The following is a 16,199-nucleotide window of genomic DNA, read 5'->3' on the forward strand; positions in this document are numbered from 1 at the left end:
GAGTTGTATAAGTAATAAAAGTTACTTTGTGGCAATTATAAATGGACAGCAAAATATGGACAACAATAGCAAAATAAAAAATGAATTAATCAACAAAGGTAAACTGTATTGTTTGTATAAGTATACTGTATTAGTAAACAAAAGTAAATTTTAGTAAATTATAAAAGGGCAACTATAAGAAAATAAAAAAAGTTAACAAAGGTAAATTGTAGTGATTATGTTAGTAAATTGTATTATTTATCAAATGGTAATTTTAGTAACCAATAAATGGACAAAAAAATTGACAAAATAACAAATAAAAATATTTAGTTGACAAAGTTAAATTGTATTGTTTATGTAAGTAAATTATATAAGTGAATTTTATGTATTTTTGTAAATTATAAATGGACATCAAAAAATGGACAACAATAAGAAAATAAAAAACGAATTAGTTAACAAAGGTAAATTTTACTGTTTATGTATGTAACTTGTACAAGTTAACAAATGTATATTTTAGTTAATTATAAGTCAAGAACAATAAGAAAACAAAAAATCAATTAGTTAACAAAGGTAAATTGTTTTGATTATGTAATTAAATTGTATAATTTAGCAAGTGGCAATGGACAACAATGCGAAAAAAATGAATTAGTTAACAAAGGTAAAGTTTATTGTTTATGTAAGTAAATTGTCCAAGTAAACAAAAGTAAATTTTAAAAACTATAAATGGACAAAAAAAATGTTTTAGTTAACCAAGGTAAATTTAATTGTTTATCAAACTAAATTGAATAATTTAACAAATTTCAATTTTAGTAAATTATATATGGACAGCAAAATCGACAACAATAAAAAATAAAAACGAATTACTTCACAAAGGTAAATTGTATTGTTTGTGTAAGTAAATTTTATAATTAAACATAGGTAAATTTTTGTAAATTTTAAATTGACAACAATAAGAAAATAAAAATGAATTAGTTAATAAAGGTAAATCGTATTGTTTATGTAAGTAATATATATAAGTTAACAAAAGTAAATTTTTGTAAATTATAAGTGGACAACAATTAGAAAATAAAAAAAGAAATAGTTAATAACAGTAAAATGTATTGTTTATATAGGTAAATTGTATATGTACACAAAACGGAATTTTAATGAATTATATATGGACAACAATAAAAAAATTAACAAAACGGAATTGTACTGTTTATGTAAGAAAATTGTGTAAGTTAACAAAAGTAAATTGTAGTATATTATAAATGGACAACAAAAAATTGATAACAATAACAATATAAAAATGAATTAATTAATTAAGGTAAATTGTGTTGTTAATGTAAGAGAATTGTGTAAGTTAACGAAAGTAAATTTTAGTAAATTATAAATATACAACAAAAATGCTAAACAATAAGATAACAAAGGTAAATTGTATTGTTTATGTAAGTAAATTGAATCAATTAACAAAAGTAAATTTTTGTAAATTATAAATGGACGGCAAATATGGACAACAATGAGGAAGTAAAAAATTAATTAGCTAACAAAGTTAAATTGTCTTGTTCATGTAAGAAAATTGCATTAGTTTGTAAGTATGCTGTTTACGTTTTCTTATTGGTAATGCCACGTAGCGGTCTGAATGAAACTCACTGGCTGTGCTGTGTGCGGTCTGCAGCTAGTTTGCATTGTTGTCTGTTATTGTATTGTTGGGCAGCTGGATGTTAACAGCGCGTAGCGTTGAGCAGTTGGAGGTGAGCCGCCAACAATGGTGGATGTGGGGAGAGGGATGGCGGAATTCTGAGTGCGGACGATCTGGATGTGTCTCATTAAGAAAGAGTAAATTTGTAAGACTGCATGTCATGAACTGATATATATAATATGACTTTTTAACAGTATTAAGGTAAATACATTGTTTGTTCTCTATGAAAATCTTTCATTTGCTAACTATGCCTACAAGTAGTTAGTGCCTTCGGTAGTTTGAATCTTTTATTTAGCTGGCAGTAGTGGCGTTCGCCATATTGCAGTAGTTCGAGTAATGAAGATTTTGTGCGGTAAGTAATATGTGAAAGGTATAGGTCAATGTCAGTCAGGGCCATTCTTTTGTAGGGATTATTAAAAGTCAGATTGTGTTCTGCTAAAAATATTGTGTGGCAGTTTAAGCACAGTCATGTGTAATTTTTCTAAGGGGACATTTCATATGTCGACCCATAGCCGAGGATACCTCACTGGAATCTTCTAATTTTTTCTTGTAGTTTGTGTAATTAGTTCAGCCTTTGTTTACTGCTTGCTCGTAATTGTGGAGAGAATTTCCTTTGTAGTTGTAGTTTTTCATTCTTGTACCGCAAAACAGTTGTGGCATGCTTGTAGATTTGCGCCAAGTATTTCGCAGCTGCGCTTGCAATTAACATGATATTATTTTCAATGCTGTGTTAATGTGTTTTCTTACTTTGCTCTTCAAATTGTGCTTTTCTGTGTTATTGTGTGAAATACTGTGACAATAATGGCATGTGAAAAACGTAATACTAGGCTCCAAAGTAAACTGAGAAATGACAGTGAAGATGAAAGCAGTGTGTTAGCGTCACCGAGTAATGAATTAACTAATGTTCAAAGTAGTGATTTGGTAATTGTGCATAGGGAAATGGAGCGGGCTGCAAATGATGGAGTAGACAGTAAAACAATTAGTGAACAGGGAAGCATTATCGATCGATCGGTCGGCAACTGCTCGCCTCAGGATTCCAAAATGACGGGACACAATCTTGCAAATACTGTAGATTCAGGTTTTGCGTCCTCACGGTTTTATCTAATAAGTCATGACACATTTCCTGCTTTTCTAAGTGAGAATGTTGCCGGTGCAACTTCACTGCCGAAAAGCACTGAGGAACATGTTTCGGACACCAGTGCATTGTTATTACAGTGAAACGTCCCCTTAGAACAATTTATTCATGACTGTGCTTTAACTGACACACAATATTTTGTTAGCGCAACGCAATCTGACTTTTAAAATTCCCTACAAAAGAATGGCCCTGACTAACATTAAACTATACCTTTCACAAATCACTTACCTCACAAAAATCTTCGCTGCTCAAGCTACTGCAATACAGCGATCGCCACTACTGCCAGCTAAATAAAAGATTCAAACTATGGAAGGCACTAACTACTGATAGGGATAGTTAGCAAATGAAAGATATTAATAGAGAACAAACAGTGTATTTACCTTGATATCATCATATATAAATATAGCAGTTCATGACAAATTACAAAACTCCGCCATCTCTCTCCCCACATCCACCACTGCTGGCGGCTCACCTCCAACTGCGCAACGCTACGCGCTGTTCACAGCCAGCTGCCTAACACTACAATGGCGAGTATTACAACAATGCAAAGCAGCCACAGACTGCACACAGCACAGCCAGTGATTTTCATACAGAGGTGGCGTTCCCAATAAAAAAACCTAAACAGCCTACTTACATAGCCCCCATGCTCCCCACAAAAATTTTTACAAGTTGGATTGGGCAGTGGCCAATACAGATTTGAAAAAAAATTTTCATAATTACAATAACAAAGAAATCAAATGCACACACTTATTGATACAATGTTGGTCAAAAGCTAAAAATTTCTCACAGTCCATAAAGACAGTCCACATTGTTCATCACAGTAAAAATGCAGAGTTTTTCTCAAAGTCTGAGCAGTTAAAGAAAATGCACATAGAAGTAGTGGATTTCCATGCAGTCTTGAAGAAGTAGTGTTGTCCTTCCTACGGAAAGACAGTGCTGACTCTTGACATGCAGACAGGTAATGGGCCACAACGTAGCAAACCCACAGCAGAGTCATTCGACGTTTTGAAGAATATTGGTAGGTAGGTCATCACAGAACAGACCCACTGTAGTCCTGGTAGAGATTACGGTATTGGTGGGCCACCAGAGGTGCAGACCCACTGCAGGCCTTGTAGAAATAATGGTACTGGTGAGTCAGCAAAGGTGTAGACCCACTGTAGTCCTTGTAGAAATGGCCAGCAGCCATCTGTTGCGACTGTGCAGGTGCACAATCACCATCGAAGAGTCTTGCAGAGAATATAGCAAGTCCATAAACCACCACTTGTGCACTCACAAAGTGTTTGGAATTGTCCTTAGAACCAGCAATGCTGTTATCCAGTCCCCTGCTGAATTATTAACACACGTGCAAACACTATCAGTCCCTACTTCTCACATATTGTCCATGTACTATGACCAACAGAAACGTGTGCAGTGAAATGTTACTTAATTTGAAGAACTGGTAACAATTACAATTTGGTAACATAAAAATACAATAACAAAGGTACAAAATACATCATTAAAGAACATAATAATACAGATAACATTTGTAGTACAGGCTTTACAAAAGAATCGAAATAACATATACGTCAGTGTTCCAGGAATTATGACATGAGTACATACATAAAAGATCAGAATAACTTTCGAAACACCAACTTCACACATGAGCAATAACACAAAACAGAATAAATAATGTCTAAACATCTTTACAAAGTAAATAACATATTATTAATGCCAATTATATGCGAGGATAACAGTATTCCTCATCATAGTGAATGTAGCTTAATATTAAAAGAAAAAAAAATTCTATGAAACTACACAGAGACAGGAAGAAAACAAATACACAAGGGTACACAAACACATAGTGGGATAACACCAATAGGGAAGGACAGGGTTCGTTTTCAGTGTAACATTTGGTACTGCAGTCCAACCCATAACTTCATATATCTTTCCTCTTATTTCATCCTTTGTTTCCACCAAAAAAATTCTATCTAAGCATGCTTTCTGTATTTATATGTTCACACATTTCTTACCTCAACATTTATTTCCAAGAAAATCCTACCTAAACCTGTTTTCTCAATGCATTTCTTCCAATTCATCGCAACTCATTCTCTTAGAGGCTACCCCCTCTTAAGCTAACTTAAATCTACTGAGCTCAGATGCTAAACTAAGGGACGAGGCAATGCAGCAGCACAAAATAAGTAACACAAACAGCAATGACAAAAAAATGCCAATTTGCAAAGCAAGCAGCAGTAAATCTAAATTAACAAAAAAATGCAAAATTACAACTAATATAAGGCACTGTGCAGGAAACAAGAAAAACTAGCTTAGAAGAGTAACACAAAGTCAAATTCAGTAACACTATGCCTGGCAAACAGCAGCAGCAAATGCTATGACGTATACCTAAGCATGACAAAGCTCAAGCATAAAAAATATTTCAGGAAAAACAACAATAAGGGAAATGTATATTCACATCTTAATGTCTATGTAATTAAAGTGGTGCACCACAAGAAGTTATTCTACCAAAAAGTTACCAATTACTTGAAAAGAAAATTATGAATGCAGTTCCTGTGAAGGTAAATGTCATTTTGTGATCCCTCATTTTTTTAAAAAAATTATTATTTATTCGATCTGTAGACAGAAAATAGTTATATTAGTACATCTATAAAATTTTATTTTAACCAATGCTGCAGTGCAGCTAGAAACTAGATATCAAATGAAATAAGCAACTATGTACAAAGCAAAGCATAAGAACATCGTTCAATAGTCATGTGGCATTTCATAAGTAGTAAAAAAATCTCTCATCTAGAAAGACAGTAGTCATAGTCAGGTGTGTAGACAAACTATTTCTTGTCATTTCATTAGGCATTTCAGTAAATATCAGAAAGTACGATATGTTTCTAAGTAATCAGCGTGTCGGATTTGCGATGCTTTCTCTAAAGGAATGACAATGGCCAGGCAAATGGCCTTCCTTTTTTTTTCCTGTGCTCTGAAAGGCATGCGCTAATGGCTTTTTCTCCAGGCGTCTGACACAACTGGGTGCCCACGACGCATTACGTGCAGGTGGTTACTTAATTTTCTTACGGAAATATTTACGACAGCAGTTTCCGCTACAGTGGCAGTCTCATATAAAAATATTTCACAGGTCAAGAATTAGCGTTGCAAATCTGTAGAAAGAAAATCCTATAAATATAATTGTCCAAATAAAATATTCGTCAGCATTGTGATACAGTCACGCATTTACGCACATTTCATAACTCTTAAAGTACGATTCTTGGTTTCCAACATACTTCTTATTCCTCATATACGGTAGCATCATCTTATTGATCATAAACATATCTCAACAGCATAGTACACATCGTTGTCGTAATAATAACATCATAACACCTCAGTCAAATCTCAAAAACGTCGTAGCTTTCTGTAATAATTTCAAAACCTAAAAAAAATTCTCTGCTCATTTCAATAGTGTCATCTATCTCAAACGTACTTTAAAAATCATGATCTCATACCAAATACATCATTCAAAGCTCTCATAGTATCACAAGGATTCCGAAAAAATATGAACAGTTTACAAAGTACAGACAAAATACAGTGTCATAAGTGTGAAGTTACCCAACTGTGTATTGCGTAAACATGTGTCACTGATGTAGTAAAAAAATTTTTATCTCTCAGTTAAATAATCAGATAGCTGTGTAATTTGTGTGTTAGAGAAATATGGTACTGATGTGTAAAGTTGTATAAGCAAATACCATATTAGCTGGGGTTCCTTGTGCTTGCCAAACACATGGTACACAAAGTAGGCGTGTACGACCCTGAGGATTAATGTAATTATACCCTCAGGTGTTACAGATTACAGCAATGGAATGAAATGTATTACGGAAAACCTTTGTATTATTGTACTTCAAATATCTTTAAAAATAAATGTTTTAAGTACAAAATTAATCACTCAAATACGTGTACAGTAGCGCTAAATGTGCGTCTTGTTGCAACATAATCTGTGTGGAAGTGTCGTAGTTATCGTCCTCCGAAAGCTAAGTTATGCAGAAGTCAATGTACTTACCTCATAATACACAAAAGTGAAATGCTTTGCGTATAAAGGTCTTAGTTATTACGCTTATTGCCATGATGAGGAAAGTACTGTGCTATAACGTATTGTTGTGCTACGGAAAAGGCAGTCTCATTGTAGCTATACCACAAAAGTTACTACTAAAACCTGTTTTACTTTCCAGAATAAAACAGAAAACTGTGCAGATATAAAACAGATACACCGCAAAAGCAACATTGTAAATTGTCACTCATTAGTAGCGTCGTGATAAAACCGTGTAGTTGTCACATAAACTAACCACTGTGTTGTCTGGTATCTCACAGAAAGTACTTTAAACCCAGAATGTATTTTCAAGTAAACCAAAATGTTGCATTAAAATCTCATTAGCAGTACTGGTAAATGTTCTAAGTATGTAAGCCTTATAGTCGTTCCATAATCGTGCAACTAACAAGCAAGAATGTACACACACAATAACACTGTGACGTCTGTTCACTTTAACAATGCATTCGTTATTTCTGTTTCAATAAGTTCTCTTGGTTCTTGACTGGATATTTAACTTCAAACATTGTTGCATGTTAACAGATTCTAAGTCTGACAAAGCATACTAGAAATGTGAAGTGAAAAGTTTTATGGCAAAGACAAAGTTAAAAAGCAGATTATCTTTCAATAAATGGTTTTACATGTGAAATGTGGTGTAAACCTTTACTCTTTCTAGTGCGCAGCGTTTCAACTTCAACGCAATTATCATGCGGTATACGTCGTTAAAGAATACTGGAATTTTTCTTAATGTTAGCGTCTATGTTATTTTTTCCTGAGCCAGCCGGCGCAGGTGGCTGCCTGCGGCGCGAGTCATTGTCTGCCTCTTTGTTGGCGCGCGTCGTTATTGGGATTAGGAGACCTAACTTCTACAAATTCGCCTTGCCGAGAGGGCCCAGCTCTGTTAGAGTCCCGCCAGTTCTGATGAAATTCACGTCTATCGTTATGATTATATCGTCTGTCGTCATGTCGGTAGTTCCTGTAGTTTCTTTCTTTTCGGTCATGTGGTGGAGAATTTCTCCCTGAATCGTAACTGCGCGCTGGACCGTTGCGTCTGAAATTATTCTGTCTCCCTTGATAATAACAGTTCTGGTTACCATATTGTCTGTTTCTATGATTGTCTCTGTCATATTCATTACTACGGAAATGTGATCTTTCTTTGTAACTATTATTACTCTGCCAGTGGTTGTCATATGGGTGGTGTCTGTTTTGGTCACGATTTGCATTGTAAGAATAGCCTTGTTGTGTCCAGTTATTGTTTCTGTCATCGCGGAATTGTGACGTATGTGACCTGTAGTGATTGTTTTCCTGTTTTCGCATCCCGCGACGGTCTGTGTCAATTTCCAGTTCTTGTAACAGTCCCTGAAATGCTTCAATGTCGTCTTTGCAACGTCCTGCTAAAATAATGTGTCGTAAATGTTCAGGCAATTTGAGTCAGCAAATGCGGATGAGTTCTGAGGGGCTGTATGGGTTTGAAAGATATTGATTCTTATGCAACATGTCTTCAAAATATTTGACAAGACTGGAAAATTCAGATTGTTTAAAGTGTTTCATCATCATGATGCTATGTTTTACACGGTCTTGTGTAGCTTGAGACCAATATGCTGAGAGGAAGGCAAGGTAAAACTCTCCTTCACTGTGGCAATCGTGAATTACCGATCGCATTCTTACAGCTGGTTCATTCTCCAAGTAGCCACACATAAATTCTAATCTGTGTTCTAACGACCAGTTGGGAGGAAAACAATGCGAGAATTAATGGAGCCATGCTTGTGGATGAATGTCGTTGCCAGAATTCTTAAATGTTTTGAATTTACGTGTAGTAATGAATAGCTTATAGTCAAAATGATCATGTCGGCGAGTCGCATATCGGTCATTGTTAGGTCGTGTCGGCCGTTCCATCTCAAAATTCGGTGCACATTGCCAATTTCTTTCATAACTTCCGTAATGCACTGTGTTATTATTTTGTGGCTGTTCCGTATTTCTGTGTCCCTCTTCCCGTATTGGGGCGCGAGTATCCTCTGAAATACGTAATTCTTGTATTACCTGTGTCAGCTGATCTTGTACTTCCCGGATTTCTCTTTTGTACTGTGTATTGATTTGATTTTCATTCTGTTTGAATTTTCTAATTTGTTCATACTCTTCTGTGTCAGTGAAGGCTACAGGTCTTGTGTCATTCAGATCATCATCTACCTTTGTAGATAAGTTAGTGACCTGATCCGAAAGTTCGGCTACTTTCTCCGATAGTGAACACATTTCCTCAGTGTGTTTTTCTGAACCAAGTTTCAGAGTGTCCATTTGTGTTGAAATCGAATCTACTGTGTCCTTTAAGTTTTCCTGAGTTTTTGCGAGTTGCGTAACCGAATCGGTAGATGCAACTGAGTCAATTTTAGCCCACAAGGTCTCATGATTTTCATGAACAGTGGTTTGCAGTTCTTTTATGGCTGCTTCGTGATTCTGTAATGCATTTTCATGCCGCGAAAAAATAGGTTGAAAATGCTCACAAATTTGTGTTTTTACGTCATTACAGACTTTTTGACATTTCGATACAATGTTATGTAACTCAGTAGTTAAGTCTTCACATGTTTGTTCAAGAGTTTGTTCCAATGAGTCTAACTTTTTAAGATTTTGTTCCACTGTGTCTAACTTTTTGAGATTTTGTTCCACTGTGTCTAACTTTTTGAGATTTTGTTCCACTGTGTCTAACTGTTGCTGTGTTTGTCTCTGGTGTTGTTCCATTGTGTCTAACTTTTCAAGCTTTTGTCCCATTTGTTGCATTAATTGTAATAACAATGCACTGGTGTCTGAAACATGTTACTCAGTGCTTTTCGGCAGTGAATTTGCACCGGCAACATTCACATTTTGACAAGCGGAAAATGTGTCTTGACTCATTTGAAAAAACGGTGAGGACGCAAACCCTGAATGCACAGTATTTGCAAAATTGAGTCCTGTCATTTCGGATTCCTGAGGCGAGCTGTTGCCGAGCGATCGATGGATAATGCTTCCCTGTTCACTACCTGTTTCACTGTCTATACCATTATTTGACGCCCGCTCCATTTCCCTATGCGCAATTACCAAATTACTATGTTGAACATTAGTTAATTCATTACCCAGTGGTGCTGGCAAGCTACGCTCGTCGTCACTATCATTTCTCAATTTACTTTGGAGTCTAGTGTTACGTTTTTCACACGCCATAATTGTCACAATATTTCACACGATAACACAGAAAAGCACAATTTGAAGTGCAAAAATAGGAGAACACATTAACATAGCACTGAAAATAATATCTAGTTAATTGCAAGCGTAGCTGCGAAATACTTGGTGCAAATCTATATGCATGCCACAACTGTTTTACTGTACAACAATGAAAGGCTACAACTACAAAGGGGATTCTCTCTACAATTACGCGCTAGCAATAAACAAAAGCTACACTAAATACACAAACTACAAGAAAAAAATCAGAAGATTCCAGTGATGTATCCTAGGCTAAGGGTCGACATATGAAACGTCCCCTTAGAACAATTTATTCATGACTGTGCTTTAACTGACACACAATATTTTGTTAGCGCAACGCAATCTGACTTTTAAAATTCCCTACAAAAGAATGGCCCTGACTAACATTAAGCTATACCTTTCACAAATCACTTACCTCACAAAAATCTTCGCTGCTCAAGCTACTGCAATACACCGAGCGCCACTACTGCCAGCTAAATAAAAGATTCAAACTATGGAAGGCACTAACTACTGATAGGGATAGTTAGCAATGAAAGATATTAATAGAGAACAAACAATGTATTTACCTTGATATCATCATATATAAATATAGCAGTTCATGACAAATTACAGAACTCCGCCATCTATCTCCCCACATCCACCACTGCTGGCGGCTCACCTCCAACTGCGCAACGCTACGCGCTGTTCACAGCCAGCTGCCTAACACTACAATGGCGAGTATTACAACAATGCAAAGCAGCCACAGACTGCACACAGCACAGCCAGTGATTTTCATACAGCGGTGGCGTTACCAATAAAAAAACCTAAACAGCCTACTTACAACAGGTAATGCTACAAATGGAACAAAGGCTACAAAAGTAGACGCACTGGAACTAAATCTTCAAAAGTTAGACACATTGGAACAACACCAGAGACCAACACAGCAACAGCTAGACGGAATAGGACAACAGCCTCAAAAGTTAGACTTAGTGGAACATACGCTTCAACAAGCACGTGAAGATTTAACTACTGAGTTATATAAAATCGAATCGAAATCTAAAAGTGTGTAATGACGTAAAAACACAAATTTGTGAGCATTTCCAACCTATTTTTTCGCGGCATGAAAATACATTACAGAATCACGAATTAGCCATAAAAGAACTGCAAACTACTGTTCATGAAAGTCATGAGACCTTGCAAGCTAACATTGACTCACTAGCATCTACCGATTCAATTACGGAACTTGCAAAAAGTCAGGCAAACTTAAAGGATACAGTAGATACGATTTCAACACAAATGGACACTCTGAAACTAGGTTCAGAAAAACACACTGAGGAAATATGTACACTATCGGAGAAAGTAGCCGTACTTTCGGATCAGTTCACTAACTTATCTACAAAGGTAGACGATGATCCGAATGACACAAGACCAGTAGTCTTTAATGATACAGAAGAGTACGAACAAATTAGGAAATTCAAACAAAATCAGAATCAAATTAATACGCAACACCAAAGACATATCCGGGAAGTACAAGGTCAGTTGACAAAGGTAATACAATAATTACATGTTTCAGAGGACAATCGTGCTCCAACATGGGAAGACAGACTTAGAAATACGGAAAAGCCACGAAATAATAACACAGGGCATTTAGGAAATTATGAAAGAAATTGCCAAGGTGCACCGAATTTGGAGATGGAATTGCCAATGCGACGTAAGAATGGCCGATATGCTACTCGCCGACACGATGATTTTGACTATAAGCTGTTCATTACTACACGTGCATTCAAAACATTTAAGAATTCTGGCAACGTCATTCATCCACAAGCGTGGCTCCATCAATTCCCTCATTGTTTTCCTCCCAACTGGTCATTAGAGCACAGATTAGATTTTATGTGTGGCTACTTAGATAATGAAGCAGCTGAAAGAATGCGATCAGTCATTCACGATTGTCACAGTGAAGGAGAATTTTATCATGCCTTCCTCTCAGCATATTGGTCTCATGCTACAGAAGTCCAAGTAAAACATAGCATCATGATGATGAAACACTTTGAACAATCTGAAATTTCCAGTCTCGTCAAATATTTTGAAGATATGTTGCATAAGAATTAATATCTTTCAAATCCATACAGCCCCTCAGAACTCATCGGTAATTGCTTAATCAAATTGCCTGAACATTTAAGAAATATTATTTTTTCAAGAAGTTGCAAAGACGAAATTGAAGCTTTTCAGGGACTTTTACAAGTATTGCAAATGACACTGACAAGTGCGGGACGCGAAAACAGAAACACAATAATTGCAGGTCACATCCGTCACAATTCCGTGATGAAAGAAATAATAACTGGACACGACAAGGCTATTCTTACAACGCAAATCGTGAACAAAACAGACACCACACATATGACAACCACTGGCAGAGTAATAGTTACAGAAAAATATCTCATTTCCATAGGAATGAATACGACAGAGATAATCATAGAAATAGACAATATGGCTACCAGAACTATTATTATGACAGGAGACAGATTAACTTCAGATGCAACGGTCCACCTTGCAGTGATAATTCAGGGAGAAGTTCTCCACCACTTAACTGACCAGAAAGAAACTACAGGAACTACTGACATGAGGACAGACAATATAATCTTAAAGACAGACCTGAATTTCATCAGAACTGGCAGGATTCCAACAGGGCTGGGCCCTCTCGGCAAGGTGAATTTCTAGAAGTTAGGTCTCCTAATCCCAATAACAATGCACGCCAACAAAGAGATAGCAGAAAATGACTCGCGCCACGGGCTACCTCGTGCACTGGCTGGCTCAGAGAAAAATAACATTGACGCTAACGTGAGTAAGTTTTGGCATTCCTTACCGTTGTATACCACATGATAATTGCGTTCAAGTTGAACCTCTGAATACTAGGAAGAGTAAAGGATTGCACCACACTTCACATGTAAAACCGTTTATTGAGGGATAATCTGCCTTTTAACTTAGTCTTTGCCATAAAATTTTTTACTTCACGCTACTAGTACAATTTGTCACACTGAGAAAAAGTTAACATGCAACAATGTTTTTAAGTTAACTATGCAGTCTATAACCTAGGAAACATATTTAGATAGTATTTATGAGTGCATTGTTATAGTGAACAGACAACACAGTGTTATTGTGTGTGTACATTCTTGCTTGTTAGTTGCACAATTACATAACGACTATAAGGCTTACATACTTAGAACATATACAGGTACCGCTAACGAGATTTTAATGCAACATTTTGGTTTACTTGAAAATACATTCTTTATTTGATGTAATCTCTGTGGGATTAAAGATGACTTAGCATTTGGTTTCTTTGACAGCTACATGATTATATCATGACGCTACTAATATGTGACACAATTTGCATTGTTACTTTTGCAGTGTATCTGTTTTTCTGAATTCTTCTGGAAAGTAAAACATGATTTAGGAGTAACATTTGTGGTATAGCTACAATGTGACAGCCTTTTTCATAGCACAACAATACGTTACAGTATAGCACTTTCTTGATCATGTTAATGTACATAATAACTACGATATCCTTCAGTTGGATGGACAACACCACTTCTTCAAGACTGCATGGAAATCCACTACATCCATGTGCATTTTCTTTTACTGCTCAGACTTAGGGAAAAATAACTGCAATTTCACTGTGATGAATGATCAGGACTGTCTTTATGGACTGTGGGAATATTTTAGATTTTGACCAACATTGTATCAACAAATGTGTGCATATGATTTCTTTGTTATTGTCGTGGTGAAAAATTTTTTAACAAATATGTATTGGCCAGAGCCCAAAACAATTTCCAAATTCTTTTTGTGGGTAGCATGGGGGCTTTGTAAGTGGGCTGTTTAGGTTTTCCTATTGGTAACGGCACATAGCGCTCCATATGAAAATCACTGGCTGCACTGTGTGCAGTCTGTCACGAGTTTGCATTGTTGTCTGCCATTGTAGTGTTGGGCAGCTGGATGTTAACACTGCGTAGTGTTGCACAGTTGGAGGTGAGCCACAAGCAGTGGTGGATGTGGGGAGGGAGATTGCAGAATTTTGAGATCGGATGATCTGGATGAGTCTCATTATGAGAGAGTAAATTTGTTAGACTGGATGTCATGAACTTATATATGTAATATGACTTTTGAGCAATATTAAGGTAAATACATTGTTTGTTCTCCATCAAAACTTTTCATTTGCTAACTATGCCTATCAGTAGTTAGTGCCTTCAGTAGTTTGAATCTTTTATTTATCTGGCAGTAGTGGCGCTTGCCGTATTGCAGTAGTTCAAGTCAAACTGGAGAACAATCAGGAATGGGGTCCTGCAAGGTTCGGTTTTGGGTCCTCCACTGTTCTTAATATATATTAATGACTAGCCATTCTATATTCATGGAGGTACAAAGCTGGTACTATTTGCCGATGATACAAGTATAGCTATCACACCCAGCAGACAAGAATTAACTGATGAAACTGTAAACAATGTTTTTCAGAAAATCATTAAGTGGTTCTCATAAAAGTTTGACAAAACACAGTATATACAGTTCCACACAGTAAATGGAATGACAATGTTAATAAATATACACTTCAATCAGAAACTGGCACCTAAGGTAGGTTATTCAAAATTTCTAGGTGTATGCATTGATGAGGAGTTGAACCAGAAAAACCACACTGAGGATCTGCTGAAATACCTGAGTTCAGCTAATTATGCTATTGGGGTCGTTGCGAATTTTGGTGATATACATCTCAGTGAATCAGCTTACCACCCCAAAGTTCAGTCACTGATTACGTATGGCATCATATTCTGGGGTAACTCATCCTTGAGTAAAAGAGTGTAAATTGCATAAAAACGTGTAATCAGAATGATTGCTGGAGCTCATCCAAGATCATCCTGCAGACACTTAAAGAGCTAGGGATTTTCACTGTAGCCTCACAAAAAATAAATAAATAATTAAATAATTAAATAAATAATTAAATAATTAAATAAATAATTTAAAAATTAAATAAATAAGTAAATAAGCGATATAAAAATTATTTAAAAAATAATTAATTAAATAATTAAATAAATAATTAAATAATAAAATAATTAAATAATTAAATAAATAATTAAATATATAAATACTTAAATAAATAATTAAATAATTAAACAGATTACTAAATAATTAAATGAATAATTAATTAAATAATAAGTGAATTATTAATTAAATAATTAAATAAATATATAATTAAATAATGAAATAAATAAATAAATAAATAATTAAATAAATAAATAAATAAAATATATATACTTTTATTACTTGTACCAACTGGTACTTACAAAATTTGTTCTTAACAGTCCAAACCAATTCGAATGTAATAGCAGTTTACATGGCTACAATTCTAGGAGAAAGGATGATCTTCACTACTCAAGGTTAAATCTAACTTTGGCTCAGAAGGGGGTAATTTATCCTGCCACAGATTTCTTTGGTCACTTACCTAATAGCATCAAAAGTCTGACAGATAGCCATATAGCTTTTAAAAGGAAATTAAAAGAATTTCTGAATTGCCACTCCTTCTACTCATTAGATGAATTTAAGTGTAATGTAATATTTTGTGTATTGTAATTACTTGGAAAGACACCTTTTATTAACCTGACACATTCCACATCATTATGAACTGTCGTATTCATGATCTATGGAACGAGTACTTATCTGATCTCTAATCCAGGATGTGTACACTGAAACTGTACTAGTGACCATGATGTGGTTGTGGCAACAATGATTACCGAAGTACAAAGGAGAACTAAACCATGCAGAAAGATGGTAAACTGTATTATTTATATAAGTAAATTGTGTATGTTAACAATTGTCTATTTTAGTAAATTATGAGTGGACAACAGTAATACATCAAAAATGAATTAGTTAACAAAAGTAAAATATATATTTTATATAAGTAAATTGTATAAGTAAACAAAAGTAGATTTTAGTAAATTATAAATGGACAACAATAAGAAAATAAAAATGAAGCAGCTAACAAAGGTAATTTGTATTGTTTGTGTAAGTAAATTGTATAACTTAACAAAAGTGAATTTTTGTAAATTAAAAGTGGACAACAGTATGAAAAAAAAGGAATTAGTTAACAATGGCAA

The sequence above is a fragment of the Schistocerca piceifrons genome, chromosome X, assembly GCF_021461385.2.
Source record: "Schistocerca piceifrons isolate TAMUIC-IGC-003096 chromosome X, iqSchPice1.1, whole genome shotgun sequence".
Classification (NCBI taxonomy): Eukaryota; Metazoa; Arthropoda; class Insecta; order Orthoptera; family Acrididae; genus Schistocerca; species Schistocerca piceifrons.